General features: G+C 54.9%; 14 non-coding genes across 14 annotated transcripts; all 14 read right to left on the bottom strand.

Annotated features, from left to right (window-relative positions):
• Positions 1–3,631: 3,631 nt before the first annotated feature.
• LOC139318935 (5S ribosomal RNA) lies at positions 3,632–3,750 on the bottom strand. The gene has a single exon (XR_011600584.1). It is a non-coding gene; the product is annotated as a 5S ribosomal RNA (ribosomal RNA).
• Positions 3,751–5,928: 2,178 nt separating this feature from the next.
• LOC139318933 (5S ribosomal RNA) lies at positions 5,929–6,047 on the bottom strand. Its single transcript, XR_011600582.1, has one exon. It is a non-coding gene; the product is annotated as a 5S ribosomal RNA (ribosomal RNA).
• A 1,135-nt stretch (positions 6,048–7,182) lies between these two features.
• LOC139318932 (5S ribosomal RNA) lies at positions 7,183–7,301 on the bottom strand. Its single transcript, XR_011600581.1, has one exon. It is a non-coding gene; the product is annotated as a 5S ribosomal RNA (ribosomal RNA).
• Positions 7,302–8,438: 1,137 nt separating this feature from the next.
• On the bottom strand, positions 8,439–8,557 carry LOC139318931 (5S ribosomal RNA). The gene has a single exon (XR_011600580.1). It is a non-coding gene; the product is annotated as a 5S ribosomal RNA (ribosomal RNA).
• A 1,135-nt stretch (positions 8,558–9,692) lies between these two features.
• LOC139318930 (5S ribosomal RNA) lies at positions 9,693–9,811 on the bottom strand. The gene has a single exon (XR_011600579.1). It is a non-coding gene; the product is annotated as a 5S ribosomal RNA (ribosomal RNA).
• A 1,136-nt stretch (positions 9,812–10,947) lies between these two features.
• LOC139318929 (5S ribosomal RNA) lies at positions 10,948–11,066 on the bottom strand. Its single transcript, XR_011600578.1, has one exon. It is a non-coding gene; the product is annotated as a 5S ribosomal RNA (ribosomal RNA).
• Positions 11,067–12,201: 1,135 nt separating this feature from the next.
• On the bottom strand, positions 12,202–12,320 carry LOC139318928 (5S ribosomal RNA). Its single transcript, XR_011600577.1, has one exon. It is a non-coding gene; the product is annotated as a 5S ribosomal RNA (ribosomal RNA).
• A 1,138-nt stretch (positions 12,321–13,458) lies between these two features.
• Positions 13,459–13,577, bottom strand: LOC139318927 (5S ribosomal RNA). Its single transcript, XR_011600576.1, has one exon. It is a non-coding gene; the product is annotated as a 5S ribosomal RNA (ribosomal RNA).
• A 1,135-nt stretch (positions 13,578–14,712) lies between these two features.
• LOC139318926 (5S ribosomal RNA) lies at positions 14,713–14,831 on the bottom strand. Its single transcript, XR_011600575.1, has one exon. It is a non-coding gene; the product is annotated as a 5S ribosomal RNA (ribosomal RNA).
• A 1,136-nt stretch (positions 14,832–15,967) lies between these two features.
• Positions 15,968–16,086, bottom strand: LOC139318924 (5S ribosomal RNA). Its single transcript, XR_011600574.1, has one exon. It is a non-coding gene; the product is annotated as a 5S ribosomal RNA (ribosomal RNA).
• Positions 16,087–17,221: 1,135 nt separating this feature from the next.
• LOC139318923 (5S ribosomal RNA) lies at positions 17,222–17,340 on the bottom strand. Its single transcript, XR_011600573.1, has one exon. It is a non-coding gene; the product is annotated as a 5S ribosomal RNA (ribosomal RNA).
• Positions 17,341–18,478: 1,138 nt separating this feature from the next.
• On the bottom strand, positions 18,479–18,597 carry LOC139318921 (5S ribosomal RNA). Its single transcript, XR_011600571.1, has one exon. It is a non-coding gene; the product is annotated as a 5S ribosomal RNA (ribosomal RNA).
• Positions 18,598–19,732: 1,135 nt separating this feature from the next.
• LOC139318920 (5S ribosomal RNA) lies at positions 19,733–19,851 on the bottom strand. The gene has a single exon (XR_011600570.1). It is a non-coding gene; the product is annotated as a 5S ribosomal RNA (ribosomal RNA).
• Positions 19,852–20,995: 1,144 nt separating this feature from the next.
• Positions 20,996–21,114, bottom strand: LOC139318919 (5S ribosomal RNA). The gene has a single exon (XR_011600569.1). It is a non-coding gene; the product is annotated as a 5S ribosomal RNA (ribosomal RNA).
• Between the last annotated feature and the right edge of the window lie 1,011 nt (positions 21,115–22,125).

The raw sequence follows: 22,125 nt of genomic DNA, 5'->3' as shown, positions 1-22,125 counted from the left end.
GTGGCATATAAATCAAATTAAAAATTTTTTTTAAAAAAATTGTATTTTAGCTGATGTTAGAAATAATAGCCGACTTTTAGAATCTCTGCCTCTAGAATCTCTGCCTTCAGAAGTTGTGGGTGCTTCATCACTGGAAGTTTTCAAGTAGAGATTGGACAGCCATCTGTCAGAAATAGTATATAGGGTTTCCTGTTTGAGCAGGGGGTTGGACTAGATGACCTACAAGGCAGTGATGGGATTCAAAATTTTTTACTACCAGTTCTGTGGGCGTGGCTTGGTGGGCATGGCAGGGGAAGGTTACTGCAAAATCCCCATTTCCTCCTGATCAGCTGGGACTTGGGAGGCAGAGAATAGATGGAGGTGGGGTCAGTCAGAGGTGATATTTACTGGTTCTCTACTCAAAATTTCCGCTACCGGTTCTCCAGAACTGGTCAGAACCTGCTGAAACCCACCTCTGCTACAGGGTCCCTTCCAACTCTGTTATTCTCTTATTCTATAGTTGAGCTTGACTCTTGGACTACATGGACAAGGTTAACCACCAGTTCTCATTTCTCAGGGTAGTTTACATCTCTGGGGATTTTGGGTTATCTTGGTTTCCCATTTCCTTGTAAATGAGGGCATGTGACATATTCGTGTGGGCTGTTATTGTTGCTATTATCCCATATCTTATTCAGTAGTGTATTGAAATCATCTTATAAAATATAGAATGCAATCAAAACCGTAAAAAAAACCAGAATCTGATAAAGTTACTAAGACACTTCAAAGTCCTGGATGAAGAGAGATAGCTATAAAAAATATATCAGATTTCAGAGAAGTATCATTCACTGTTGAGAAAAATATGCCTTTGAGTAGCCATTAGATTGCACTGCAGCTCTAGGCCAAATTCCATAGCATACCTGTGAACCAGTATGGTATAATGATGAAGGTGCTGGCTTAGAAACCAGGAGATTAGGAATTCTAGCTTTCTTTAGCCAGGAAAGCTGGCTGAGTGACTTTGGGTTAGCTCTATCCTTTGCTGCTGGCTCTATCCAGCTCATGGGAGCCAATAGCGCCGGTGGCGGGTAGTTCAGAGAACTTGGTAGCACGGCGGTGGGAGGCTCCCCCCCCAAAGCGGTATGTCGTCTTGTCCTGGTTTTGACCATCTGCACATGCGCAGAAGGCTTTGCGCATGCTCAGATGATGGCACACGCGCAGATGACGGTGCATGCGTGCACATCAGCAAACTGGTAGGAAAGGTAAGTACATTTCACCCCTGCTAGACAGTCTCCGCAGCTCAGAATTACAGATAGTCCTTGGCTTACAATCATTTGTTTAGTGACCAAAGTTACAACAGCATTGAAAAAAGTGACCTATGACTGTTTTATCACATGACCATTGCATCATCCCCATCCATGGTCATGTGATCAAAATTGGGATGTTTGGCAACTGGCATTTATTAAGGACAGTTGGGTTCTGGGGTCATTAGATCATCTTTTGCAACTTTCTGACAAGCAAAGTCATTGGGGAAGCCGCTTTAACAGATTAACAGCATTGAAAGGAACCTTTCATTTAATAATTGAGTGACTAATATAACAACGGCAGCGATTCGCTTAACAACTGGCAAAAAAGGTCATAAAACGGGACAAAGACTCGCTTAACAACTGTCTTGCTTTTGCAAATTAAAACCCTTTAGTCCTATTCATTTATATTGAGCAAATGCAAATTTCATGGGATCGCAATCCAAAATGTATAGCAACATTTTATCCCACAAAATATCAGTATTCTTACTTTCTCAAACATTTTGAGGCCAAATCTGGAATTGTATACGTTGATAAAACAAGACGCGGCCTCTCCAACAGCAGGGCATGGGTGCTCTCCATGGATTTTGAATACACAGATGTTCTGAAGTTGCCCTAGCAACACTAATCTTGCATACTAATATTAAACAGTAGAAAGTGCAAAATGACAAGGATCTGTTAATCCACAGATTAATGCCACAAAGGGAATAAGATGTTCTACTGGAAATACATGACTTCCTGTCCCAAAGGTGCTTTTCAAACGGCAACTAGACTTTCTATACTTTTCCTTCTTTTTTCTTTTCTTTTCGAGCTAAAGAACCTTCTAAAATGAGAAGCGAAACATCTTCAAAAAAAGGAAAGAATGTCCACTTCCCTTTTGAAAAGCACCTTTCGGAAAACCATAATTCGGTTCACGGAGGATCGCTACAGATATAATATCTATTGTAGACTGAACGCGACCACTTGTTTATTGGACCCGTGCGCCTCCTGGTTAGTGCTGGCTTCCCGGGAGATGACGCGAGGCTGGCTCCAGGGGATTATAAATGCTTCGTTGGGTGAGGGTGACTTCCCCGCCGCCTTGAAAGAGGCGGAGGTGAGGCCTCTCCTCAAGAAGCCTTCCCTGGACCCAGCAGTGTTGGCTAATTATCGTCCGGTCTCCAACCTTCGTTTTGTGGCGAAGATTGTTGAGAGTGTGGTTGCACGACAGCTTCCCCAGTACCTGGATGAAACGACGTATCTGGATCCGTTCCAGTCGGGCTTCAGGCCTGGGTACAGCACGGAAACGGCATTGGTCGCATTGGTTGATGATCTCTGGAGGGCTCGGGACAGGGGCTGTTCCTCTGTCCTGGTCCTATTAGATCTCTCAGCGGCTTTTGATACCATCGACCATGGTATCATGCTGCACTGGCTGGAAGAGTTAGGGGTGGGGGGCACTGTTCTACGGTGGTTCTCCTCCTTTCTCTCTGACCGGTTGCAGTCTGTGTTGGCAGGGGGGCAGAGGTCATCCCCGAGGCCCCTCATATGTGGGGTGCCACAAGGGTCAGTCCTCTCGCCCCTTCTGTTCAACATTTATGTAAAGCCGCTGGGCGAGATCATCCATGGTTTCGGGGTGAAGTTCCATCAGTACGCTGATGACACCCAGCTGTACATCTCCACCACGGACCACCCCAACGATGCCCTTGAAGTAATGTCCTGGTGTCTGGAGGCCATGCGGATCTGGATGGGGAGGAACAGGCTCAGGCTCAACCCATCCAAGACCGAGTGGCTGTGGTTTCCGACGTCCCGATATAGTCAGTTGACGCCATCGCTGACTATTGCGGGCGAATCGCTGGCCCCCACGGAGAGGGCTCGCAACTTGGGTGTCCTCCAGGATTCACGGCTGTCTTTAGAAGAGCACTTGACGGCCGTGACCGGGAGGATTTTTCATCAGGTTCGCCTGATCCGCCAGTTGCGTCCCTTTCTGGATCGGGACTCCCTACACTAATAAATAAAACTAAACTAAACTACGCTATTGTGTGATATTGTTTTAAGTATCAAATGAAAGCCTGGTACCATTAAGTGAGAAAATACGTCAAAAACTAGCATGAACCATGTACATCTAAGCAACCAAGTTCCATTCCAGGAAAACAATATTCTATAAGTATGACTTTCGACAGTAACTCTCTATCAACACAACCGGACCTCGTAGGGTTGTGAGAAAAAAAGGAGGAAGGAAGATTAGATAGGATTGCTCCCTTGAGTTGTTTATGGAAATAAAGCTGAGATAGAATTTTCACAACAAAACACAGGACTACATTCTCTTTCCCACGCAGTAAGCAGCAAAAGTCTTAAAAGTAGCAGCAAAAGGGGGCAAAAGCCTACAGCACCCGGTATTCCCAGGCGGTCTCCCATCCAAGTACTAACCAGGCCTGACCCTGCTTAGCTTCCGAGATCAGACGGGATCGGGCGCTTTCAGGGTAGTATGGCCGTAGACGGCACTCAAGATGCTTGCCACTGCCGTTAAGCAACCCGCAGCGCCCCCTGTTCAAGCCCTCGTAGGGAATCCGAGCCAGGGTCTCATCGCATTCCCACAGGCCCATCCCTCCTCCTTTGCCTGCCGCCCAGCCTGTCTCTACCGCACACACCGGCTCTGGGGATGTGCCTCTCGGGCTCTTCCCACCACTCCATCCTTCTCCCCTCAACCTAGCAAGCCTGGACGCCTCATGGTCGGCTCCCGAGCCGGGCCGCTGGTCGCTCCCGGGCTCCATTCCGATGGAACCTGCAGGCAAAATGCAGCTGCCACACACTCCGCCCTGCAGGGAAGGCCGTCCACACTCTGGCCAAACAGAGAGAAAAGGCCAGCTGCCAACCAGACCTTGGTCACTGGCGCAGGCCGGCAGAAGAAGGGTGGAATTAAAACCCCGACTTGAGCGGTTTCTCTTTTTAGAGGACGTCTCAGTTCTTCTTGTCGGCTATAGATTTTAGTTTTCGAAAACGTTCTTTCGCTTTCCGGAATTCATACACATAGACACGGGTAGAGACAGCTACAGGTGCACGCACATATATAAACAGATAGCCCTTGAGCTCAAACCGTTAACCTAGCGACCTTGGAAATGCCCATGGGCACTGTAAAAAGGGCCGCATGACCGTTGTTCGCACCTATGACCGTTGCAGCATCCCCACGGCCAGGCGATCCAAATTCGGGGGTGGGCGACTGGCACGTCTTGATGAAAATTACACCGTCCCAGGGTCGTGCGATGCTCCTTCGTAATCTTCCCAGCGGGCGTCCGACAGGCAAAGCCAATGCGGCCAGCAGGCTCGCTTAACGACAGATGATTCACTTGGCCACGGCAGGGATTCTGGTCACCACTGTGGCAAAGATGCAATTCACTTCACAACCGCCTTGCTTGGAAAAGGGAAACTTAGGGCTGAATTGCGGTGGTAAGCCAAGGACTACCTGCCTATCACAAAACTTAGCTTTCGAGCTTTGATTGATTGGGCGGCTATCGAGTATCTTGGGGAGGGGGGACCCAGGCGGGGCCGGGGCTGGGGCAAGCAGGGTTGCCTTCCGTTGGCCAGGCCCCCTGTTCAAGCCCTTGTAGGGAATCCGAGCCAGGGTCTCATCGCATTCCCACAGGCCCATCCCTCCTCCTTTGCCTGCCGCCCAGCCTGTCTCTACCGCACACACCGGCTCTGGGGATGTGCCTCTCGGGCTCTTCCCACCACTCCATCCTTCTCCCCTCAACCTAGCAAGCCTGGACGCCTCATGGTCGGCTCCCGAGCCGGGCCGCTGGTCGCTCCCGGGCTCCATTCCGATGGAACCTGCAGGAAAAATGCAGCTGCCACACACTCCGCCCTGCAGGGAAGGCCGTCCACACTCTGGCCAAACAGAGAGAAAAGGCCAGCTGCCAACCAGACCTTGGTCACTGGCGCAGGCCGGCAGAAGAAGGGTGGAATTAAAACCCCGACTTAAGCGGTTTCTCTCTTTTTAGAGGACGTCTCAGTTCTTCTTGTCGGCTATAGGTTTTAGTTTTCGAAAACGTTCTTTCGCTTTCCGGAATTCATACACATAGACACGGGTAGAGACAGCTACAGGTGCACGCACATATATAAACAGATAGCCCTTGAGCTCAAACCGTTAACCTAGCGACCTTGGAAATGCCCATGGGCACTGTAGAAAGGGCCGCATGACCGTTGTTCGCACCTATGACCGTTGCAGCATACCCACGGCCAGGCGATCCAAATTCGGGGGTGGGCGACTGGCACATCTTGATGAAAATTACACCGTCCCAGGGTCGTGCGATGCTCCTTCGTAATCTTCCCAGCGGGTGTCCGACAGGCAAAGCCAATGCGGCCAGCAGGCTCGCTTAACGACAGATGATTCACTTGGCCACGGCAGGGATTCTGGTCACCACTGTGGCAAAGATGCAATTCACTTCACAACCGCCTTGCTTGGAAAAGGGAAACTTAGGGCTGAATTGCGGTGGTAAGCCAAGGACTACCTGCCTATCACAAAACTTAGCTTTCGAGCTTTGATTGATTGGGCGGCTATCGAGTATCTTGGGGAGGGGGGACCCAGGCGGGGCCGGGGCTGGGGCAAGCAGGGTTGCCTTCCGTTGGCCAGGCTGCAAGCGGCACCAAAAGACTTAAAGTGGCAGCAAAAGGGGGCAAAAGCCTACAGCACCCGGTATTCCCAGGCGGTCTCCCATCCAAGTACTAACCAGGCCTGACCCTGCTTAGCTTCCGAGATCAGACGGGATCGGGCGCTTTCAGGGTAGTATGGCCGTAGACGGCACTCAAGCTGCTTGCCGCTGCCTTTAAGCAACCCGCAGCGCCCCCTGTTCAAGCCCTCGTAGGGAATCCGAGCCAGGGTCTCATCGCATTCCCACAGGCCCATCCCTCCTCCTTTGCCTGCCGCCCAGCCTGTCTCTACCGCACACACCGGCTCTGGGGATGTGCCTCTCGGGCTCTTCCCACCACTCCATCCTTCTCCCCTCAACCTAGCAAGCCTGGACGCCTCATGGTCGGCTCCCGAGCCGGGCCGCTGGTCGCTCCCGGGCTCCATTTCGATGGAATCTGCAGGCAAAATGCACTGCCACACACTCTGCCCTGCAGGGAAGGCCGTTCACACTCTGGCCAAACAGAGAGAAAAGGCCAGCTGCCAACCAGACCTTGGCCACTGGCGCAGGCCGGCAGAAGAAGGGTGGAATTAAAATCCCGACTTAAGCGGTTTCTCTCTTTTTAGAGGACGTCTCAGTTCTTCCTGTCGGCTATAGGTTTTAGTTTTCGAAAACGTCCTTTCGCTTTCCGGAATTCATACACATAGACACGGGTAGAGACAGCTACAGGTGCACGCACATATATAAACAGATAGCCCTTGAGCTCAAACCGTTAACCTAGCGACCTTGGAAATGCCCATGGGCACTGTAAAAAGGGCCGCATGACCGTTGTTCGCACCTATGACCGTTGCAGCATCCCCACGGCCAGGCGATCCAAATTCGGGGGTGGGCGACTGGCACGTCTTGATGAAAATTACACCGTCCCAGGGTCGTGCGATGCTCCTTCGTAATCTTCCCAGCGGGAGTCCGACAGGCAAAGCCAATGCGGCCAGCAGGCTCGCTTAACGACAGATGATTCACTTGGCCACGGCAGGGATTCTGGTCACCACTGTGGCAAAGATGCAATTCACTTCACAACCGCCTTGCTTGGAAAAGGGAAATTTAGGGCTGAATTGCGGTGGTAAGCCAAGGACTACCTGCCTATCACAAAACTAAGCTTTCGAGCTTTGATTGATTGGGCGGCTATCGAGTATCTTGGGGAAGGGGGGACCCAGGCGGGGCCGGGGCTGGGGCAAGCAGGGTTGCCTTCTGTTGGCCAGGCTGCAAGCGGCACCAAAAGACTTAAAGTGGCAGCAAAAGGGGGCAAAAGCCTACAGCACCCGGTATTCCCAGGCGGTCTCCCATCCAAGTACTAACCAGGCCTGACCCTGCTTAGCTTCCGAGATCAGACGGGATCGGGCGCTTTCAGGGTAGTATGGCCGTAGACGGCACTCAAGCTGCTTGCCGCTGCCTTTAAGCAACCCGCAGCGCCCCCTGTTCAAGCCCTCGTAGGGAATCCGAGCCAGGGTCTCATCGCATTCCCACAGGCCCATCCCTCCTCCTTTGCCTGCCGCCCAGCCTGTCTCTACCGCACACACCGGCTCTGGGGATGTGCCTCTCGGGCTCTTCCCCCACCACTTCATCCTTCTCCCCTCAACCTAGCAAGCCTGGACGCCTCATGGTCGGCTCCCGAGCCGGGCCGCTGGTCGCTCCCGGGCTCCATTCCGATGGAACCTGCAGGAAAAATGCAGCTGCCACACACTCCGCCCTGCAGGGAAGGCCGTCCACACTCTGGCCAAACAGAGAGAAAAGGCCAGCTGCCAACCAGACCTTGGTCACTGGCGCAGGCCGGCAGAAGAAGGGTGGAATTAAAACCCCGACTTAAGCGGTTTCTCTCTTTTTAGAGGACGTCTCAGTTCTTCTTGTCGGCTATAGGTTTTAGTTTTCGAAAACGTTCTTTCGCTTTCCGGAATTCATACACATAGACACGGGTAGAGACAGCTACAGGTGCACGCACATATATAAACAGATAGCCCTTGAGCTCAAACCGTTAACCTAGCGACCTTGGAAATGCCCATGGGCACTGTAAAAAGGGCCGCATGACCGTTGTTCGCACCTATGACCGTTGCAGCATCCCCACGGCCAGGCGATCCAAATTCGGGGGTGGGCGACTGGCACGTCTTGATGAAAATTACACCGTCCCAGGGTCGTGCGATGCTCCTTCGTAATCTTCCCAGCGGGCGTCCGACAGGCAAAGCCAATGCGGCCAGCAGGCTCGCTTAACGACAGATGATTCACTTGGCCACGGCAGGGATTCTGGTCACCACTGTGGCAAAGATGCAATTCACTTCACAACCGCCTTGCTTGGAAAAGGGAAACTTAGGGCTGAATTGCGGTGGTAAGCCAAGGACTACCTGCCTATCACAAAACTTAGCTTTCGAGCTTTGATTGATTGGGCGGCTATCGAGTATCTTGGGGAGGGGGGACCCAGGCGGGGCCGGGGCTGGGGCAAGCAGGGTTGCCTTCCGTTGGCCAGGCTGCAAGCGGCACCAAAAGACTTAAAGTGGCAGCAAAAGGGGGCAAAAGCCTACAGCACCCGGTATTCCCAGGCGGTCTCCCATCCAAGTACTAACCAGGCCTGACCCTGCTTAGCTTCCGAGATCAGACGGGATCGGGCGCTTTCAGGGTAGTATGGCCGTAGACGGCACTCAAGCTGCTTGCCGCTGCCTTTAAGCAACCCGCAGCGCCCCCTGTTCAAGCCCTCGTAGGGAATCCGAGCCAGGGTCTCATCGCATTCCCACAGGCCCATCCCTCCTCCTTTGCCTGCCGCCCAGCCTGTCTCTACCGCACACACCGGCTCTGGGGATGTGCCTCTCGGGCTCTTCCCACCACTCCATCCTTCTCCCCTCAACCTAGCAAGCCTGGACGCCTCATGGTCGGCTCCCGAGCCGGGCCGCTGGTCGCTCCCGGGCTCCATTTCGATGGAATCTGCAGGCAAAATGCACTGCCACACACTCTGCCCTGCAGGGAAGGCCGTTCACACTCTGGCCAAACAGAGAGAAAAGGCCAGCTGCCAACCAGACCTTGGCCACTGGCGCAGGCCGGCAGAAGAAGGGTGGAATTAAAATCCCGACTTAAGCGGTTTCTCTCTTTTTAGAGGACGTCTCAGTTCTTCCTGTCGGCTATAGGTTTTAGTTTTCGAAAACGTTCTTTCGCTTTCCGGAATTCATACACATAGACACGGGTAGAGACAGCTACAGGTGCACGCACATATATAAACAGATAGCCCTTGAGCTCAAACCGTTAACCTAGCGACCTTGGAAATGCCCATGGGCACTGTAAAAAGGGCCGCATGACCGTTGTTCGCACCTATGACCGTTGCAGCATCCCCACGGCCAGGCGATCCAAATTCGGGGGTGGGCGACTGGCACGTCTTGATGAAAATTACACCGTCCCAGGGTCGTGCGATGCTCCTTCGTAATCTTCCCAGCGGGAGTCCGACAGGCAAAGCCAATGCGGCCAGCAGGCTCGCTTAACGACAGATGATTCACTTGGCCACGGCAGGGATTCTGGTCACCACTGTGGCAAAGATGCAATTCACTTCACAACCGCCTTGCTTGGAAAAGGGAAATTTAGGGCTGAATTGCGGTGGTAAGCCAAGGACTACCTGCCTATCACAAAACTTAGCTTTCGAGCTTTGATTGATTGGGCGGCTATCGAGTATCTTGGGGAAGGGGGGACCCAGGCGGGGCCGGGGCTGGGGCAAGCAGGGTTGCCTTCCGTTGGCCAGGCTGCAAGCGGCACCAAAAGACTTAAAGTGGCAGCAAAAGGGGGCAAAAGCCTACAGCACCCGGTATTCCCAGGCGGTCTCCCATCCAAGTACTAACCAGGCCTGACCCTGCTTAGCTTCCGAGATCAGACGGGATCGGGCGCTTTCAGGGTAGTATGGCCGTAGACGGAACTCAAGCTGCTTGCCGCTGCCTTTAAGCAACCCGCAGCGCCCCCTGTTCAAGCCCTCGTAGGGAATCCGAGCCAGGGTCTCATCGCATTCCCACAGGCCCATCCCTCCTCCTTTGCCTGCCGCCCAGCCTGTCTCTACCGCACACACCGGCTCTGGGGATGTGCCTCTCGGGCTCTTCCCACCACTCCATCCTTCTCCCCTCAACCTAGCAAGCCTGGACGCCTCATGGTCGGCTCCCGAGCCGGGCCGCTGGTCGCTCCCGGGCTCCATTCCGATGGAACCTGCAGGCAAAATGCAGCTGCCACACACTCCGCCCTGTAGGGAAGGCCGTCCACACTCTGGCCAAACAGAGAGAAAAGGCCAGCTGCCAACCAGACCTTGGTCACTGGCGCAGGCCGGCAGAAGAAGGGTGGAATTAAAACCCCGACTTAAGCGGTTTCTCTCTTTTTAGAGGATGTCTCAGTTCTTCTTGTCGACTATAGGTTTTAGTTTTCGAAAACGTTCTTTCGCTTTCCGGAATTCATACACATAGACACGGGTAGAGACAGCTACAGGTGCACGCACATATATAAACAGATAGCCCTTGAGCTCAAACCGTTAACCTAGCGACCTTGGAAATGCCCATGGGCACTGTAAAAAGGGCCGCATGACCGTTGTTCGCACCTATGACCGTTGCAGCATCCCCACGGCCAGGCGATCCAAATTCGGGGGTGGGCGACTGGCACGTCTTGATGAAAATTACACTGTCCCAGGGTCGTGCGATGCTCCTTCGTAATCTTCCCAGCGGGCGTCCGACAGGCAAAGCCAATGCGGCCAGCAGGCTCGCTTAACGACAGATGATTCACTTGGCCACGGCAGGGATTCTGGTCACCACTGTGGCAAAGATGCAATTCACTTCACAACCGCCTTGCTTGGAAAAGGGAAACTTAGGGCTGAATTGCGGTGGTAAGCCAAGGACTACCTGCCTATCACAAAACTTAGCTTTCGAGCTTTGATTGATTGGGCGGCTATCGAGTATCTTGGGGAAGGGGGGACCCAGGCGGGGCCGGGGCTGGGGCAAGCAGGGTTGCCTTCCGTTGGCCAGGCTGCAAGCGGCACCAAAAGACTTAAAGTGGCAGCAAAAGGGGGCAAAAGCCTACAGCACCCGGTATTCCCAGGCGGTCTCCCATCCAAGTACTAACCAGGCCTGACCCTGCTTAGCTTCCGAGATCAGACGGGATCGGGCGCTTTCAGGGTAGTATGGCCGTAGACGGAACTCAAGCTGCTTGCCGCTGCCTTTAAGCAACCCGCAGCGCCCCCTGTTCAAGCCCTCGTAGGGAATCCGAGCCAGGGTCTCATCGCATTCCCACAGGCCCATCCCTCCTCCTTTGCCTGCCGCCCAGCCTGTCTCTACCGCACACACCGGCTCTGGGGATGTGCCTCTCGGGCTCTTCCCACCACTCCATCCTTCTCCCCTCAACCTAGCAAGCCTGGACGCCTCATGGTCGGCTCCCGAGCCGGGCCGCTGGTCGCTCCCGGGCTCCATTCCGATGGAACCTGCAGGCAAAATGCAGCTGCCACACACTCCGCCCTGTAGGGAAGGCCGTCCACACTCTGGCCAAACAGAGAGAAAAGGCCAGCTGCCAACCAGACCTTGGTCACTGGCGCAGGCCGGCAGAAGAAGGGTGGAATTAAAACCCCGACTTAAGCGGTTTCTCTCTTTTTAGAGGATGTCTCAGTTCTTCTTGTCGACTATAGGTTTTAGTTTTCGAAAACGTTCTTTCGCTTTCCGGAATTCATACACATAGACACGGGTAGAGACAGCTACAGGTGCACGCACATATATAAACAGATAGCCCTTGAGCTCAAACCGTTAACCTAGCGACCTTGGAAATGCCCATGGGCACTGTAAAAAGGGCCGCATGACCGTTGTTCGCACCTATGACCGTTGCAGCATCCCCACGGCAAGGCGATCCAAATTCGGGGGTGGGCGACTGGCACGTCTTGATGAAAATTACACCGTCCCAGGGTCGTGCGATGCTCCTTCGTAATCTTCCCAGCGGGTGTCCGACAGGCAAAGCCAATGCGGCCAGCAGGCTCGCTTAACGACAGATGATTCACTTGGCCACGGCAGGGATTCTGGTCACCACTGTGGCAAAGATGCAATTCACTTCACAACCGCCTTGCTTGGAAAAGGGAAATTTAGGGCTGAATTGCGGTGGTAAGCCAAGGACTACCTGCCTATCACAAAACTTAGCTTTCGAGCTTTGATTGATTGGGCGGCTATCGAGTATCTTGGGGAGGGGGGACCCAGGCGGGGCCGGGGCTGGGGCAAGCAGGGTTGCCTTCCGTTGGCCAGGCTGCAAGCGGCACCAAAAGACTTAAAGTGGCAGCAAAAGGGGGCAAAAGCCTACAGCACCCGGTATTCCCAGGCGGTCTCCCATCCAAGTACTAACCAGGCCTGACCCTGCTTAGCTTCCGAGATCAGACGGGATCGGGCGCTTTCAGGGTAGTATGGCCGTAGACGGCACTCAAGCTGCTTGCCGCTGCCTTTAAGCAACCCGCAGCGCCCCCTGTTCAAGCCCTCGTAGGGAATCCGAGCCAGGGTCTCATCGCATTCCCACAGGCCCATCCCTCCTCCTTTGCCTGCCGCCCAGCCTGTCTCTACCGCACACACCGGCTCTGGGGATGTGCCTCTCGGGCTCTTCCCCCACCACTTCATCCTTCTCCCCTCAACCTAGCAAGCCTGGACGCCTCATGGTCGGCTCCCGAGCCGGGCCGCTGGTCGCTTCCGGGCTCCATTCCGATGGAACCTGCAGGCAAAATGCAGCTGCCACACACTCCGCCCTGCAGGGAAGGCCGTCCACACTCTGGCCAAACAGAGAGAAAAGGCCAGCTGCCAACCAGACCTTGGTCACTGGCACAGGCCGGCAGAAGAAGGGTGGAATTAAAACCCCGACTTAAGCGGTTTCTCTCTTTTTAGAGGACGTCTCAGTTCTTCTTGTCGGCTATAGGTTTTAGTTTTCGAAAACGTTCTTTCGCTTTCCGGAATTCATACACATAGACACGGGTAGAGACAGCTACAGGTGCACGCACATATATAAACAGATAGCCCTTGAGCTCAAACCGTTAACCTAGCGACCTTGGAAATGCCCATGGGCACTGTAAAAAGGGCCGCATGACCGTTGTTCGCACCTATGACCGTTGCAGCATCCCCACGGCCAGGCGATCCAAATTCGGGGGTGGGCGACTGGCACGTCTTGATGAAAATTACACTGTCCCAGGGTCGTGCGATGCTCCTTCGTAATCTTCCCAGCGGGCGTCCGACAGGCAAAGCCAATGCGGCCAGCAGGCTCGCTTAACGACAGATGATTCACTTGGCCACGGCAGGGATTCTGGTCACCACTGTGGCAAAGATGCAATTCACTTCACAACCGCCTTGCTTGGAAAAGGGAAACTTAGGGCTGAATTGCGGTGGTAAGCCAAGGACTACCTGCCTATCACAAAACTTAGCTTTCGAGCTTTGATTGATTGGGCGGCTATCGAGTATCTTGGGGAAGGGGGGACCCAGGCGGGGCCGGGGCTGGGGCAAGCAGGGTTGCCTTCCGTTGGCCAGGCTGCAAGCGGCACCAAAAGACTTAAAGTGGCAGCAAAAGGGGGCAAAAGCCTACAGCACCCGGTATTCCCAGGCGGTCTCCCATCCAAGTACTAACCAGGCCTGACCCTGCTTAGCTTCCGAGATCAGACGGGATCGGGCGCTTTCAGGGTAGTATGGCCGTAGACGGCACTCAAGCTGCTTGCCGCTGCCTTTAAGCAACCCGCAGCGCCCCCTGTTCAAGCCCTCGTAGGGAATCCGAGCCAGGGTCTCATCGCATTCCCACAGGCCCATCCCTCCTCCTTTGCCTGCCGCCCAGCCTGTCTCTACCGCACACACCGGCTCTGGGGATGTGCCTCTCGGGCTCTTCCCACCACTCCATCCTTCTCCCCTCAACCTAGCAAGCCTGGACGCCTCATGGTCGGCTCCCGAGCCGGGCCGCTGGTCGCTCCCGGGCTCCATTTCGATGGAATCTGCAGGCAAAATGCACTGCCACACACTCTGCCCTGCAGGGAAGGCCGTTCACACTCTGGCCAAACAGAGAGAAAAGGCCAGCTGCCAACCAGACCTTGGCCACTGGCGCAGGCCGGCAGAAGAAGGGTGGAATTAAAATCCCGACTTAAGCGGTTTCTCTCTTTTTAGAGGACGTCTCAGTTCTTCCTGTCGGCTATAGGTTTTAGTTTTCGAAAACGTTCTTTCGCTTTCCGGAATTCATACACATAGACACGGGTAGAGACAGCTACAGGTGCACGCACATATATAAACAGATAGCCCTTGAGCTCAAACCGTTAACCTAGCGACCTTGGAAATGCCCATGGGCACTGTAAAAAGGGCCGCATGACCGTTGTTCGCACCTATGACCGTTGCAGCATCCCCACGGCCAGGCGATCCAAATTCGGGGGTGGGCGACTGGCACGTCTTGATGAAAATTACACCGTCCCAGGGTCGTGCGATGCTCCTTCGTAATCTTCCCAGCGGGAGTCCGACAGGCAAAGCCAATGCGGCCAGCAGGCTCGCTTAACGACAGATGATTCACTTGGCCACGGCAGGGATTCTGGTCACCACTGTGGCAAAGATGCAATTCACTTCACAACCGCCTTGCTTGGAAAAGGGAAATTTAGGGCTGAATTGCGGTGGTAAGCCAAGGACTACCTGCCTATCACAAAACTTAGCTTTCGAGCTTTGATTGATTGGGCGGCTATCGAGTATCTTGGGGAAGGGGGGACCCAGGCGGGGCCGGGGCTGGGGCAAGCAGGGTTGCCTTCCGTTGGCCAGGCTGCAAGCGGCACCAAAAGACTTAAAGTGGCAGCAAAAGGGGGCAAAAGCCTACAGCACCCGGTATTCCCAGGCGGTCTCCCATCCAAGTACTAACCAGGCCTGACCCTGCTTAGCTTCCGAGATCAGACGGGATCGGGCGCTTTCAGGGTAGTATGGCCGTAGACGGAACTCAAGCTGCTTGCCGCTGCCTTTAAGCAACCCGCAGCGCCCCCTGTTCAAGCCCTCGTAGGGAATCCGAGCCAGGGTCTCATCGCATTCCCACAGGCCCATCCCTCCTCCTTTGCCTGCCGCCCAGCCTGTCTCTACCGCACACACCGGCTCTGGGGATGTGCCTCTCGGGCTCTTCCCACCACTCCATCCTTCTCCCCTCAACCTAGCAAGCCTGGACGCCTCATGGTCGGCTCCCGAGCCGGGCCGCTGGTCGCTCCCGGGCTCCATTCCGATGGAACCTGCAGGCAAAATGCAGCTGCCACACACTCCGCCCTGTAGGGAAGGCCGTCCACACTCTGGCCAAACAGAGAGAAAAGGCCAGCTGCCAACCAGACCTTGGTCACTGGCGCAGGCCGGCAGAAGAAGGGTGGAATTAAAACCCCGACTTAAGCGGTTTCTCTCTTTTTAGAGGATGTCTCAGTTCTTCTTGTCGACTATAGGTTTTAGTTTTCGAAAACGTTCTTTCGCTTTCCGGAATTCATACACATAGACACGGGTAGAGACAGCTACAGGTGCACGCACATATATAAACAGATAGCCCTTGAGCTCAAACCGTTAACCTAGCGACCTTGGAAATGCCCATGGGCACTGTAAAAAGGGCCGCATGACCGTTGTTCGCACCTATGACCGTTGCAGCATCCCCACGGCCAGGCGATCCAAATTCGGGGGTGGGCGACTGGCACGTCTTGATGAAAATTACACTGTCCCAGGGTCGTGCGATGCTCCTTCGTAATCTTCCCAGCGGGCGTCCGACAGGCAAAGCCAATGCGGCCAGCAGGCTCGCTTAACGACAGATGATTCACTTGGCCACGGCAGGGATTCTGGTCACCACTGTGGCAAAGATGCAATTCACTTCACAACCGCCTTGCTTGGAAAAGGGAAACTTAGGGCTGAATTGCGGTGGTAAGCCAAGGACTACCTGCCTATCACAAAACTTAGCTTTCGAGCTTTGATTGATTGGGCGGCTATCGAGTATCTTGGGGAAGGGGGGACCCAGGCGGGGCCGGGGCTGGGGCAAGCAGGGTTGCCTTCCGTTGGCCAGGCTGCAAGCGGCACCAAAAGACTTAAAGTGGCAGCAAAAGGGGGCAAAAGCCTACAGCACCCGGTATTCCCAGGCGGTCTCCCATCCAAGTACTAACCAGGCCTGACCCTGCTTAGCTTCCGAGATCAGACGGGATCGGGCGCTTTCAGGGTAGTATGGCCGTAGACGGAACTCAAGCTGCTTGCCGCTGCCTTTAAGCAACCCGCAGCGCCCCCTGTTCAAGCCCTCGTAGGGAATCCGAGCCAGGGTCTCATCGCATTCCCACAGGCCCATCCCTCCTCCTTTGCCTGCCGCCCAGCCTGTCTCTACCGCACACACCGGCTCTGGGGATGTGCCTCTCGGGCTCTTCCCACCACTCCATCCTTCTCCCCTCAACCTAGCAAGCCTGGACGCCTCATGGTCGGCTCCCGAGCCGGGCCGCTGGTCGCTCCCGGGCTCCATTCCGATGGAACCTGCAGGCAAAATGCAGCTGCCACACACTCCGCCCTGTAGGGAAGGCCGTCCACACTCTGGCCAAACAGAGAGAAAAGGCCAGCTGCCAACCAGACCTTGGTCACTGGCGCAGGCCGGCAGAAGAAGGGTGGAATTAAAACCCCGACTTAAGCGGTTTCTCTCTTTTTAGAGGATGTCTCAGTTCTTCTTGTCGACTATAGGTTTTAGTTTTCGAAAACGTTCTTTCGCTTTCCGGAATTCATACACATAGACACGGGTAGAGACAGCTACAGGTGCACGCACATATATAAACAGATAGCCCTTGAGCTCAAACCGTTAACCTAGCGACCTTGGAAATGCCCATGGGCACTGTAAAAAGGGCCGCATGACCGTTGTTCGCACCTATGACCGTTGCAGCATCCCCACGGCAAGGCGATCCAAATTCGGGGGTGGGCGACTGGCACGTCTTGATGAAAATTACACCGTCCCAGGGTCGTGCGATGCTCCTTCGTAATCTTCCCAGCGGGTGTCCGACAGGCAAAGCCAATGCGGCCAGCAGGCTCGCTTAACGACAGATGATTCACTTGGCCACGGCAGGGATTCTGGTCACCACTGTGGCAAAGATGCAATTCACTTCACAACCGCCTTGCTTGGAAAAGGGAAATTTAGGGCTGAATTGCGGTGGTAAGCCAAGGACTACCTGCCTATCACAAAACTTAGCTTTCGAGCTTTGATTGATTGGGCGGCTATCGAGTATCTTGGGGAGGGGGGACCCAGGCGGGGCCGGGGCTGGGGCAAGCAGGGTTGCCTTCCGTTGGCCAGGCTGCAAGCGGCACCAAAAGACTTAAAGTGGCAGCAAAAGGGGGCAAAAGCCTACAGCACCCGGTATTCCCAGGCGGTCTCCCATCCAAGTACTAACCAGGCCTGACCCTGCTTAGCTTCCGAGATCAGACGGGATCGGGCGCTTTCAGGGTAGTATGGCCGTAGACGGCACTCAAGCTGCTTGCCGCTGCCTTTAAGCAACCCGCAGCGCCCCCTGTTCAAGCCCTCGTAGGGAATCCGAGCCAGGGTCTCATCGCATTCCCACAGGCCCATCCCTCCTCCTTTGCCTGCCGCCCAGCCTGTCTCTACCGCACACACCGGCTCTGGGGATGTGCCTCTCGGGCTCTTCCCCCACCACTTCATCCTTCTCCCCTCAACCTAGCAAGCCTGGACGCCTCATGGTCGGCTCCCGAGCCGGGCCGCTGGTCGCTTCCGGGCTCCATTCCGATGGAACCTGCAGGCAAAATGCAGCTGCCACACACTCCGCCCTGCAGGGAAGGCCGTCCACACTCTGGCCAAACAGAGAGAAAAGGCCAGCTGCCAACCAGACCTTGGTCACTGGCACAGGCCGGCAGAAGAAGGGTGGAATTAAAACCCCGACTTAAGCGGTTTCTCTCTTTTTAGAGGACGTCTCAGTTCTTCTTGTCGGCTATAGGTTTTAGTTTTCGAAAACGTTCTTTCGCTTTCCGGAATTCATACACATAGACACGGGTAGAGACAGCTACAGGTGCACGCACATATATAAACAGATAGCCCTTGAGCTCAAACCGTTAACCTAGCGACCTTGGAAATGCCCATGGGCACTGTAAAAAGGGCCGCATGACCGTTGTTCGCACCTATGACCGTTGCAGCATCCCCACGGCCAGGCGATCCAAATTCGGGGGTGGGCGACTGGCACGTCTTGATGAAAATTACACTGTCCCAGGGTCGTGCGATGCTCCTTCGTAATCTTCCCAGCGGGCGTCCGACAGGCAAAGCCAATGCGGCCAGCAGGCTCGCTTAACGACAGATGATTCACTTGGCCACGGCAGGGATTCTGGTCACCACTGTGGCAAAGATGCAATTCACTTCACAACCGCCTTGCTTGGAAAAGGGAAACTTAGGGCTGAATTGCGGTGGTAAGCCAAGGACTACCTGCCTATCACAAAACTTAGCTTTCGAGCTTTGATTGATTGGGCGGCTATCGAGTATCTTGGGGAAGGGGGGACCCAGGCGGGGCCGGGGCTGGGGCAAGCAGGGTTGCCTTCCGTTGGCCAGGCTGCAAGCGGCACCAAAAGACTTAAAGTGGCAGCAAAAGGGGGCAAAAGCCTACAGCACCCGGTATTCCCAGGCGGTCTCCCATCCAAGTACTAACCAGGCCTGACCCTGCTTAGCTTCCGAGATCAGACGGGATCGGGCGCTTTCAGGGTAGTATGGCCGTAGACGGAACTCAAGCTGCTTGCCGCTGCCTTTAAGCAACCCGCAGCGCCCCCTGTTCAAGCCCTCGTAGGGAATCCGAGCCAGGGTCTCATCGCATTCCCACAGGCCCATCCCTCCTCCTTTGCCTGCCGCCCAGCCTGTCTCTACCGCACACACCGGCTCTGGGGATGTGCCTCTCGGGCTCTTCCCACCACTCCATCCTTCTCCCCTCAACCTAGCAAGCCTGGACGCCTCATGGTCGGCTCCCGAGCCGGGCCGCTGGTCGCTCCCGGGCTCCATTCCGATGGAACCTGCAGGCAAAATGCAGCTGCCACACACTCCGCCCTGTAGGGAAGGCCGTCCACACTCTGGCCAAACAGAGAGAAAAGGCCAGCTGCCAACCAGACCTTGGTCACTGGCGCAGGCCGGCAGAAGAAGGGTGGAATTAAAACCCCGACTTAAGCGGTTTCTCTCTTTTTAGAGGATGTCTCAGTTCTTCTTGTCGACTATAGGTTTTAGTTTTCGAAAACGTTCTTTCGCTTTCCGGAATTCATACACATAGACACGGGTAGAGACAGCTACAGGTGCACGCACATATATAAACAGATAGCCCTTGAGCTCAAACCGTTAACCTAGCGACCTTGGAAATGCCCATGGGCACTGTAAAAAGGGCCGCATGACCGTTGTTCGCACCTATGACCGTTGCAGCATCCCCACGGCAAGGCGATCCAAATTCGGGGGTGGGCGACTGGCACGTCTTGATGAAAATTACACCGTCCCAGGGTCGTGCGATGCTCCTTCGTAATCTTCCCAGCGGGTGTCCGACAGGCAAAGCCAATGCGGCCAGCAGGCTCGCTTAACGACAGATGATTCACTTGGCCACGGCAGGGATTCTGGTCACCACTGTGGCAAAGATGCAATTCACTTCACAACCGCCTTGCTTGGAAAAGGGAAATTTAGGGCTGAATTGCGGTGGTAAGCCAAGGACTACCTGCCTATCACAAAACTTAGCTTTCGAGCTTTGATTGATTGGGCGGCTATCGAGTATCTTGGGGAGGGGGGACCCAGGCGGGGCCGGGGCTGGGGCAAGCAGGGTTGCCTTCCGTTGGCCAGGCTGCAAGCGGCACCAAAAGACTTAAAGTGGCAGCAAAAGGGGGCAAAAGCCTACAGCACCCGGTATTCCCAGGCGGTCTCCCATCCAAGTACTAACCAGGCCTGACCCTGCTTAGCTTCCGAGATCAGACGGGATCGGGCGCTTTCAGGGTAGTATGGCCGTAGACGGCACTCAAGCTGCTTGCCGCTGCCTTTAAGCAACCCGCAGCGCCCCCTGTTCAAGCCCTCGTAGGGAATCCGAGCCAGGGTCTCATCGCATTCCCACAGGCCCATCCCTCCTCCTTTGCCTGCCGCCCAGCCTGTCTCTACCGCACACACCGGCTCTGGGGATGTGCCTCTCGGGCTCTTCCCCCACCACTTCATCCTTCTCCCCTCAACCTAGCAAGCCTGGACGCCTCATGGTCGGCTCCCGAGCCGGGCCGCTGGTCGCTCCCGGGCTCCATTCCGATGGAACCTGCAGGCAAAATGCAGCTGCCACACACTCCGCCCTGCAGGGAAGGCCGTCCACACTCTGGCCAAACAGAGAGAAAAGGCCAGCTGCCAACCAGACCTTGGTCACTGGCACAGGCCGGCAGAAGAAGGGTGGAATTAAAACCCCGACTTAAGCGGTTTCTCTCTTTTTAGAGGACGTCTCAGTTCTTCTTGTCGGCTATAGGTTTTAGTTTTCGAAAACGTTCTTTCGCTTTCCGGAATTCATACACATAGACACGGGTAGAGACAGCTACAGGTGCACGCACATATATAAACAGATAGCCCTTGAGCTCAAACCGTTAACCTAGCGACCTTGGAAATGCCCATGGGCACTGTAAAAAGGGCCGCATGACCGTTGTTCGCACCTATGACCGTTGCAGCATCCCCACGGCCAGGCGATCCAAATTCGGGGGTGGGCGACTGGCACGTCTTGATGAAAATTACACTGTCCCAGGGTCGTGCGATGCTCCTTCGTAATCTTCCCAGCGGGCGTCCGACAGGCAAAGCCAATGCGGCCAGCAGGCTCGCTTAACGACAGATGATTCACTTGGCCACGGCAGGGATTCTGGTCACCACTGTGGCAAAGATGCAATTCACTTCACAACCGCCTTGCTTGGAAAAGGGAAACTTAGGGCTGAATTGCGGTGGTAAGCCAAGGACTACCTGCCTATCACAAAACTTAGCTTTCGAGCTTTGATTGATTGGGCGGCTATCGAGTATCTTGGGGAGGGGGGGACCCAGGCGGGGCCGGGGCTGGGGCTGGGGCAAGCAGGGTTGCCTTCCGTTGGCCAGGCTGCAAGCGGCACCAAAAGACTTAAAGTGGCAGCAAAAGGGGGCAAAAGCCTACAGCACCCGGTATTCCCAGGCGGTCTCCCATCCAAGTACTAACCAGGCCTGACCCTGCTTAGCTTCCGAGATCAGACGGGATCGGGCGCTTTCAGGGTAGTATGGCCGTAGACGGCACTCAAGCTGCTTGCCGCTGCCTTTAAGCAACCCGCAGCGCCCCCTGTTCAAGCCCTCGTAGGGAATCCGAGCCAGGGTCTCATCGCATTCCCACAGGCCCATCCCTCCTCCTTTGCCTGCCGCCCAGCCTGTCTCTACCGCACACACCGGCTCTGGGGATGTGCCTCTCGGGCTCTTCCCACCACTCCATCCTTCTCCCCTCAACCTAGCAAGCCTGGACGCCTCATGGTCGGCTCCCGAGCCGGGCCGCTGGTCGCTCCCGGGCTCCATTTCGATGGAATCTGCAGGCAAAATGCACTGCCACACACTCTGCCCTGCAGGGAAGGCCGTTCACACTCTGGCCAAACAGAGAGAAAAGGCCAGCTGCCAACCAGACCTTGGCCACTGGCGCAGGCCGGCAGAAGAAGGGTGGAATTAAAATCCCGACTTAAGCGGTTTCTCTCTTTTTAGAGGACGTCTCAGTTCTTCCTGTCGGCTATAGGTTTTAGTTTTCGAAAACGTCCTTTCGCTTTCCGGAATTCATACACATAGACACGGGTAGAGACAGCTACAGGTGCACGCACATATATAAACAGATAGCCCTTGAGCTCAAACCGTTAACCTAGCGACCTTGGAAATGCCCATGGGCACTGTAAAAAGGGCCGCATGACCGTTGTTCCCACCTATGACCGTTGCAGCATCCCCACGGCCAGGCGATCCAAATTCGGGGGTGGGCGACTGGCACGTCTTGATGAAAATTACACCGTCCCAGGGTCGTGCAATGCTCCTTCGTAATCTTCCCAGCGGGAGTCCGACAGGCAAAGCCAATGCGGCCAGCAGGCTCGCTTAACGACAGATGATTCACTTGGCCACGGCAGGGATTCTGGTCACCACTGTGGCAAAGATGCAATTCACTTCACAACCGCCTTGCTTGGAAAAGGGAAACTTAGGGCTGAATTGCGGTGGTAAGCCAAGGACTACCTGCCTATCACAAAACTTAGCTTTCGAGCTTTGATTGATTGGGCGGC

Source organism: Pituophis catenifer, unplaced genomic scaffold (genome assembly GCF_029215685.1).
Source record: "Pituophis catenifer annectens isolate HBS135680 unplaced genomic scaffold, rPitCat1.0.hap2 SCAF_6, whole genome shotgun sequence".
In the NCBI taxonomy this organism is placed as follows: Eukaryota; Metazoa; Chordata; class Lepidosauria; order Squamata; family Colubridae; genus Pituophis; species Pituophis catenifer.
Note: the sequence above shows the minus strand (reverse complement) of the source record. Positions and strands in the feature narration are given on the sequence as shown.